We start from the raw sequence: 9,266 nt of genomic DNA on the forward strand, positions 1-9,266 counted from the left end.
ACAATTTTTTTTTTTTTTTTTTTTTTTTTTTTAACTGCATCACTCGTCTCCAGTCGTTATGATCCATATGCAACTAGCGATGACTACCCCGATCACATTATCATAAATAGATAATTGACATTGTGAAGGCATGATACGCTAGTTCATTGTGGACTGAGGGGCAGGACCAGTAAAGTTTGAACGGTTGGCGGAAGACATGACGTCAAGTCGCGCGGGCAGGGCAGGTAGCCAAACGGGCCACTTATACGAAAAAAGTTTTGCCTCCCCGGCGGGGAATCGAACCCCGGTCTCCCGCGTGACAGGCGGGGATACTCACCACTATACTACCGAGGAATGGCTGGAAAGAGCGTGGATTTATTCAATCAGTATCTTGTGTTAATCCAATTTATTCATTACGGTCTGAGTTACCTTGAACTTGTTTGGAATATCACCCTTATGGATCAGGAAGCTACCCTTCGTTACTTTTGTGAAATACTTGTTTATATGTCTGTATCTATATATCAAGGGGTTTTCCACCTTACAAGGGGGATAGCCAAAGTCAAAAGACATATAACCCCCCCACCCATTCCACTTCCATCCACCACACTCTCCCTCTCATATTGGCTCCTCACGGATGACTGGTCATCCCTGCATCCCCTTCTGGGTTATTGACTGTATACGTTATCGTACGGTAAAAAAAAAAAAAAAAAAAAAAAAAAAAAAAAAAAAAAAAAATATATATATATATATATATATATATATATATATATATATATATATATAGTAGCATGCAGGGTCTACATGGGGCGCCCCTGCGGACCAGAGCCACACATTTTGTCTGTGGTAGAGGAAGTATCTACTACTCGTAGAGAAATTATGCTACTTTATTGTACTGCGACTGCCCCGCCGCGCCGGTATGCTGTCTCCACTCTCTTAACACAGTCCTGCATCACTTCTCTGAATATATATTTCCATTTTCACCAACCGGTGTGGTAGGGGAGAAAGAATATTGCCACAGAGTTTTCCCACTTGGGTCGTAAAAGGCGACTAAAACGGGGCTGAGAATGGGACTAGGCATCCTGCTCTCTGTAACCCTAAAGGCCATAAGAGGGTTTGGGATGATTTTTCCAAATAAAACCCAAAGGTTTGGGTTTTGTTGATGTGTACAATGCTGAGTAGAATTCTACGTAACACCTGCAGTAAAAAGAGGTACGCGGTTCCTTATTTGTGAAAGAAAATTAGAAAATACAAAAAAAGGTTAATATGTGTCGGAATGCTGTCGTCTTTAATTGACAGTGTTCCCCGTAGATCGGTCATATACGAGCTCTGAGCTCTCTTCCGGGAGGGAAATAGCTGTCGATCACGAGTACAGTACGTGTTCCAAGACCATGGTGAATCACACACACAAATTGCCTACTCCCAGTTTCCTTTTCGTTTCCATCTTTGCTGTGTTTCTTATTCGCATCCATTCTGTCAACCATTTTGCCTCTTCCTTGTTTATCATCTTCCTCTCTACTTGTTCCTGACAGCCCCCCACCCCCTCTTTTTTTCATTTTATCTTGTCCTTTTAACCTTCGTAACACTTTAATAACCTGCTGCCCTTCCACGTTTTCCCACGATTTGGAAGCACCAGTGATTATCTGATATGTGTATATATATATATATATATATATATATATATATACAGTATATATATGTATATATTTATATAAATGCCGCATTTTACCACTGGTAAAGAGGTGTGGAAGAAATGAGGTTGAGGGGACGACCGAGGATGAGATAGATGGATGGGGTGAATGGGGGCGTTGAGCAAGGGAGGGATGTCTGTGATGTCAGTGATGTCTGTTGAGCAAGGAAGGGGGGTTGGGGGTGCTTGTGTGTGAATGGTATTTTGACGCAGCCCGAAGGGGTTTCTTCCAGTCTTCTCTTGTTCTGCATTAAGGTACGGAAAGTGGGGAGGGGTCGCCGACTAAGTGAAGCGTCCTTGCTGTAGATGTACTGTGCCCTGCTACATTGCTTCTGACCTAGGGTAGTGGGCGGGGATCAGGGATGACCCGTCATCCATGAAGAGCTAAGATGAGAGGTGGGAAAGGAATGTGGCTGGGATTGGAATGGGTGGGAGTAGGTACATGTCTGATTTGCCTACCTTATAAGGGGGGAAAGGTATACACACACACACACACACACACACACATTTTAACAACCGCAATGCACTTTAATTCTAAGCCATCAACATCGGGAGTCCAGGTGGAGGCTAACATGCAGAAATTGAAATGCGGTACTGCCAAGGACTCGAACCCGGCTAGCGCATGACAAGTGCTGTAGTGACTTACCGATTACACACACATACATATATATATATATATATGTATATATATGTGTATATATATATGCAGGAACCTCAATTCACTGTGGGAAATAAAATGCAAGAAATACTATTGGAGAAAATTAAAGCGTAAAAGTAGTAAAATATTCAGTGTATTATATTTTCAAAGTACAGAAGATAGATATTACAAGAGATTCTTTTACATAACTCAAGAACAAGGGATGTGGAAAGCTGTAACCAAGAAGATCGGCGCCTTGCACCTCTCCCCGTGCCCAGTTTCCTCGGACGACCAATCTGGGGTCATGACTTAAATCTGTGATCAATTTGTCGCATTTAAAATTGCTATAACTTAGGTTCATATTGCTATATGTACCAGAAATAAGGCACGATTCAATTACATTTCTTTTCTAAGAAATTTTCAGTTTTTGCTAAAATTTTGGAGCCCTCCCAATCAATGAAATGATCGTGAATGATTGGGAAGGTTTAAAGATTTGAGGAAAAACTGAATATTTCTTGGAAAGAAATTAATAGAAACGTGCTTTATTTTTGGTACATGCGGCAAAAATATGAACTTGAGTTACGGTAATTTTAAACGTGACAAATTGTAACGAGACAATTCCCCCATGATTGATCATCTGAGGGAACGAAGCGCGGGTTGGAGAGGTGAGGCCGTCGACTTCGTTACAATTTTCCACATCTTTTGTTGTATATAAGACATGCCTTTTGCTCTACCTTTCTGTATTCCACTGAAGAGGATCACATTCCGTGATCGAAATATATGGAATTCATTTATTTCATTTCTTCTTATCCAACACAGTGGGTTTTTGTTGAATTTTTGTTGTTGTGTTGATGATTGTACAAAAGAAAACTCTTGTAATATTTATTTTCTGTACTTTGAAGATGTAATACACGAAAGATCTTAACCGTCTTCTACTTAATTTTAACCCAGTGGTTCTTCTTGCCCATGCAGTGGTGGATCCAGTTTGTTCTTTTTCTACCTCATTGCAGAGGTCGAGAAACCTGCCTCGTCTACACCGATAAGTGGCAGATAGCAGTAATATCAGTGGCAGAATCCCCCCCCCCCAGCCAGCATTTAATAAAACGCTTCAGTGAGAATAATTGGAAGGATATCTAAAATATTATTGAGGGTGAATCTTAACAAGTGTAAGATTAAGTATTGCCTTTGCCCACTATTTTGAAAGAAACTAAATCAAGTGAGAACATATACTTCGATTTATATTCAGAATCATCGTGTTCGTGCTCTGGAGTACATCTGTTTAAAAGGGTCATCTATATCTACAAAATTCAGGTTAGCCCCTCCTCCCTCAAAGCGTCAATATTTACAAAATTCAGGTTAGTCCCATCCAACCAGTTCTGATCCTGAATACACACACACACACACACACACACACACACACACACACACACACACACACACACACACACACACACACACACACACACACACACACACACACACACACACACACACACTGGAAAAAAAGTTCTCCACATAGTGGTGGATACCTGGAACAAACTGGATAAAACAATAGTATGTGTAAAAACTATACACGAGTTTAAGAGCAAACTAGACACTGTGAGATACTAAGACGGAACACCACGAGCATAGGTCTCCTTCCCGTAAAAGGCAACTAGGTAAATACACACATATATTTATGTATGTGTGTCACCAATCTCAGTAGATATGCATGTTTATGCACATAAGCGCGCATGCTGAAACACACCTATTGACTGCAACACCTCTCATTGTATATTATTTTTTCAAATTATCATCAAGATTATTAACAGTTCAAAAGGGCGGAATAGTAGCTTAACGACCCTGAAAATTGGGCTACTGAACTGTGTTTAGTGACAATTCATGATACACGAACGCACGTAGGCTAGGATCTGGAAACCCGAAATCAAAAAGTTTGATTAAAACAACATTGTAATTCACTACATCAACTCCTCTAGTAGCCATTCCTCGGTAGTATAGTGGTGAGTATCCCCGCCTGTCACGCGGGAGACCGGGGTTCGATTCCCCGCCGGGGAGGCGAAATATTTAAATATTGGCCACCTGCCCACAGATGGCGGTGTGAGCATGATGCTCAACAGCTAAAGTGCCCCCGAGGGAATAGTTGCTACTGCACCTCACCAGGTTTCACACGTGCTTAACACGGTACCTCTCACCACCACCTACCCCCCTCCCACCACCACCATGCCATGTGATAAGGGGACGATACGGACGAGTTAATTCTAATGTAATTTGTTCACAAGCTTTCTGAGATTGTACCCTTCGTTTGTGACAAAGATTTTTATGTCCTCGCGTTGAAAGTACCCCCAGGTTACAGTGGCTACCTGACATATAATTGTGTCTGATTTTGATTTAAAGAAAAAAACACAACTCCTTTGAGAATCAGTAGGTTATTAATAAGAAAAGTACTTGAGAAGGGTACATTGACTGGCGTGACACCTGAAAGTAGGACGCGTACTCTTGCGTACGCGTAACAAGTTTTAAAACTTATGCCCCCCCCCAAAAAAAAAAAAAAAAGTGGTGATCATCTCTTTTGTGACTGAGGATGTTTGTTGTAGCAGTTAATGTCGATAAAGATTGGGAACAGGAGAGGCATTGGTGAACATTGCAGTGGCTGTTTCTGTTGAGTATTATAAAGACTCAAAGGTGCCCCTGGTAAGTAGGTATATGAGCGTAGACTAAAAATCTGCCCACAACTTGAAGACAGGAAAAATGAAAACCTGTAAAGGTTGCGACACAGTATGCTAGCATGCTACTTTTTTATTTGCTACTTCGTTTGTTGTTTGCTGACGACACTGCACTAGTGGGAGGGACAGAGGAAGGACCAAGGGAGTTAGTGACGGAGTTTGGGAAGGTGTGCGAGAGGAGAAAATTTAAAGTAAATGTGGGTAAAAGTAAGGTGATGAGATGTACAAGGGGAGAGGATGGCAACAATTTGGAAGTGAGTATTAAAGGAGAGAGGCTGGAGGAAGTGGATAGCTTTAGATACTTGGGGTCGCATGTGGTGGGAAAGGGAGGAGTGGAGGTGGAGGTAGATTGTAGATTGAGAGAAGCAAGCAAGTGCCTTGGGGGATTAAAAAGTGTAATGAGAAATATATATTTGGGAATGGATGCGAAGAGGAGATTTTATGAAGGGGTTTATTGTGCCGACAGCACTGTATGGGATAGATACATGGGACATAAGAGAGGAAGAGTTTACATGTATTTGAGATGAAATGCCTAAAAAGTATGGTAGGGGTTACAAGGTTGGATGTAGGTGGAAACGAGGAGAGAGGGGTGGAAAGGGAGGTAGGAGATAGGGTTGATGAAAGAGTATTTGGATGGTTTTGACGCATTGAAAGAATGAATGAAGAAATAGTAAAAGAGGTGTGGAAGGCAGAGGTTGGTGGAGTGAACATAAGTGGGGGACCGAGAATGAGATGGATGGATGTTGAGGTAGGAAGGAAGAAGGCAGAATATAGGGGTGAGTGGAGACTGGCTGTGTATGGATGATATTGTGATGCATGGAAGGGAGTGGGTGGGAGTAGGGGGGTTAAGCCCCAGTCACACCAAGCTTACGACCCGTTTCCGACCACCTTCGACCGAAAATCAAGCGATCGGTCGGCGACACAAAACCTATGCAAGGAATTGAAATTGAAAAAGTTAATGTGGTTGATAAGATGAAAATCTTTGTACTTGGGACTATTCAGTGTGTGTTGTAATATATTTATCTTGTTACCGACTACCAGCGACTTCCAAAGACTACCTGCAACTGGTCGCCGATGGTCGGAAACGGGTCGTAAGCTTGGGGTGACTGGGCACCCTTGGAGTGGTTATGTATGAATATTTTTACGCAGCCCGAAGGGGTTTTTCCCCGTCTTCAGTGTTACTGCATGAGGGGACGGAGAAAGGGGGTCGCCAATTTAAGGAAACTGCCTCGCCGTGGATGTGCTGTGTCTTGCTGCATTGCTTGTGTTGAAATATAAAAAATTGTTATTGTGCATCTTGTGTTGTTTTTGATTGAATGTACAATGCAATGTATAGTACGAATTTTGTCATTTGATTTATTGTATAATCTGTACTTAATTTGCATGTATAACAAAGTTCAGTTGGTAGGCCTGAGAGATTTCCCGCGCAAAGGGAGATGCTGCGCCATTGCAAGTCAGTCATAGTGGAGCCACGGTGTGGAGAGAATGTGTATATTATTGTCTGAACATAAACTTATGTGTGTCAAGTATATTGTGCCTTTGAAGAACAATAAACAGTTAGGTGCTTTTCGAAGCGTTTGCAATATACCCGTAACTGTAAACAGCTTGTGACCCAGGGCGATGGGTGGGGACGTCCCGTCATCAAAGAGGAGGCAAGAGGGAGAAGGGTGGTGAATGGGTAGTAGGTACGTGCCTTCGAGTTGGCAACCCTCCTTATAAGGGGGAAAAACTTTTGGTCTGCATGTAAGTACTCGTTTGAGTAGAAATGACTTCGGTTATAATATTCTAGACGTCCGTAAGAACATATTAACATTGTTTAACTTCTCTTTGTCATTCAGCTTGTGACAGTATGACGCAGGAGTAATATGTTAGGAAATTTGAAAAAGAAAAGATCGTTACAGAAGTCGTTTCTGCTCAAACGAAGTAGCAAAAGCAAGTAGCATGCCAAGTGTGCCGCCTCCTGTCTGAGGAAAAATATGTAAATAAATGGCGTGGGACTTTTTTATACCAAATATCGCCAATCATTTAATTTCAGGGGAGAAAACTTATGGTCAAGATGGAAAGTGATGATTCAATATTTCGCTATATATTATTTTGGTGCCTTAAACTGTCGCGCTTATGAAACTGTTTCTCGGGGGTAACAAATAATTTTCGTAATGAAAAAATAGTATGCACGGAAGTAGAAGTAATTAGCATTTTCGATTTCTTGGATGCAAAGAAGTTCTTAGGCGCGGTGGTTATGTCCACATGTATTTATCAATGATTGTGTACTAATGAAAATATTGTTAGCGAAAGAGGAGAGTGAGTATTGGTTACTGATATTCAGCCAGATATCAATACTAATCAGTTATTGGGGGCATCATATTGAGAGAAATTAGCCATTTTTGACGTCAGAAATCAGGATCCAAGATGGCGGACGTGCAAAAATTAGATGTAAAGTTCGCGGCCTCTCGTGCCTGTGAGGTTTGCAGTTCCGCAAGCGTGAAACCGCTGTGCTTAGCACGTTCAAAAGCAGTAACTTTCTTGTTTTGTATCTATTCACAGATGGTGTCTTACCTCGTGTCAAAATATATTTGTTTAATTTTCTCTACATATCGGTACGAAACTGATTTGCATTTGCGTCGATCGCATTTGCAACGTGGCAAGCGCATACTGAACGTGTCACCACCTGTTGGCAGACAAGAAAAATAAATTGTCGAACTTTAGAAATTTATAGTTCTCAAAACTACGTAATGTGGGTTGTTCATATGATACCTCGCCCCGTGGTGTCTCAGTAGGGTTGGTAGGCTGTCGGAGCTGCAACTGCTAAAGAAAACTGTAACAAACGTTCTTTGAAGGGTACAGTCATGAACTAAAGTTCTTGACACTTTTTGATGCGCAGTTTTAGCATCTGGCAAAAAAAAAAAAAAAAAGTAAGAAAACATCGTATGAATCCTTCAATAATAATAATAATAATAATAATATATTTTGTTTAAATCTGTCGGCAAACGCTCTTTCGACAGTGAATCAAAACTATACAAAGAAAGTTCACTATAAACCCACTATCGGAGAAATAGTAACGGAAGTACAAGAAAACACATTCTGCTGAAGAGAACTACAGATAGTAGTCGAAATATACAGTTTCCCTGTACTTCCGTTATTATTTCTCCGATAGTGGGTTTATAGTGAACTTTTACAAATGTGTTATAACATACCAATTTCCTATACAAAGAAAATTCAAACCAAACCACGAATATTTTATTTCGTCTGTATAAAATCCACTTGTAAGTACCACAGCGACAAGTTTTCTAGTTTGGTATAGGGAACATAATACGACATAATCTAACGTACTTAACTATATATAAAATACATCAATCATTGTAGTATTTAGGAATGAATCATACCAGGGTAGTTTTATATTGTACTGTTCTTACACATTACCGCCTCATCTCAGATAAACTCGTATCACTTGTAGGGGAATCGCTGCGTGATGGATTAAGTCAAAGCCATATCAGAACACTTCGTCCGCAGACATTGCAAAACAACGGCCGTGAACGAAATATTGAGGAATAGACCCGTTTATAGGGACTTCGACCGTTGGGCAGATTCCCGCCAAATGTTGTGAATTTGAACGGCTGGAAGACGACTTCGCTAAGAATATTCTAGACTTCCATGAGAATATTTCAACAATGTGACAAATATTTGTTGCTTCCTTTAATTCATCATTAAGATTTTCAACATTACGCAAAGGTAATTTGAAATGGAGGTTCGATGAACTGAATATTATCATCGAAGTCAATAGTGTTCGAACGAACTCGCACGAGGCAGCCTTACGCATAAAGGTTGTTCTCCCCGGCGGGGAATCGAACCCCGGTCTCCCGCGTGACAGGCGGGGATACTCACCACTATACTACCGAGGAATGAATGTAGAGGGCTAGAGTGTGGTAATTATGCGAAGGTCGAGCGGGCACACACATACACGAAAAATAAAACTTCGTAACCAGAACATGTTATGTCAAGTCACCCACAAGATCTTTTGACGCAACATTGGGCGACTTCTCATGATCTGTTCTGCTTACGAAGTCTGTCCTACTCGAAGTGGGACCAGAGGCTTATAGAAGTCTGTTTATCCAAAGTTTCTTATCGTCTAGTCGGGTTTGGGAAAATATTGATATTAACTTGTGGTTGGTGCTGGACTGTTGGCTGACGCTTTGGAGAACTTCATCCGAGCTCTTCCCATTAGGGAGGTGCCCCCCCCCCT

The 9,266-nt window shown here is 41.3% G+C and overlaps 3 non-coding genes across 3 annotated transcripts; 1 reads left to right on the forward strand and 2 right to left on the reverse strand.

Moving 5' to 3' along the window:
• Positions 1 to 261: 261 nt before the first annotated feature.
• Positions 262 to 333, reverse strand: TRNAD-GUC (transfer RNA aspartic acid (anticodon GUC)). The gene has a single exon. It is a non-coding gene; the product is annotated as a tRNA-Asp (tRNA).
• Positions 334 to 4,286: 3,953 nt separating this feature from the next.
• TRNAD-GUC (transfer RNA aspartic acid (anticodon GUC)) lies at positions 4,287 to 4,358 on the forward strand. Its single transcript has one exon. It is a non-coding gene; the product is annotated as a tRNA-Asp (tRNA).
• Positions 4,359 to 8,853: 4,495 nt separating this feature from the next.
• TRNAD-GUC (transfer RNA aspartic acid (anticodon GUC)) lies at positions 8,854 to 8,925 on the reverse strand. The gene has a single exon. It is a non-coding gene; the product is annotated as a tRNA-Asp (tRNA).
• Positions 8,926 to 9,266: the final 341 nt, after the last annotated feature.

The sequence above is a fragment of the Oratosquilla oratoria genome, chromosome 17, assembly GCF_046742065.1.
Source record: "Oratosquilla oratoria isolate Oo_2021 chromosome 17, ASM4674206v1, whole genome shotgun sequence".
In the NCBI taxonomy this organism is placed as follows: Eukaryota; Metazoa; Arthropoda; class Malacostraca; order Stomatopoda; family Squillidae; genus Oratosquilla; species Oratosquilla oratoria.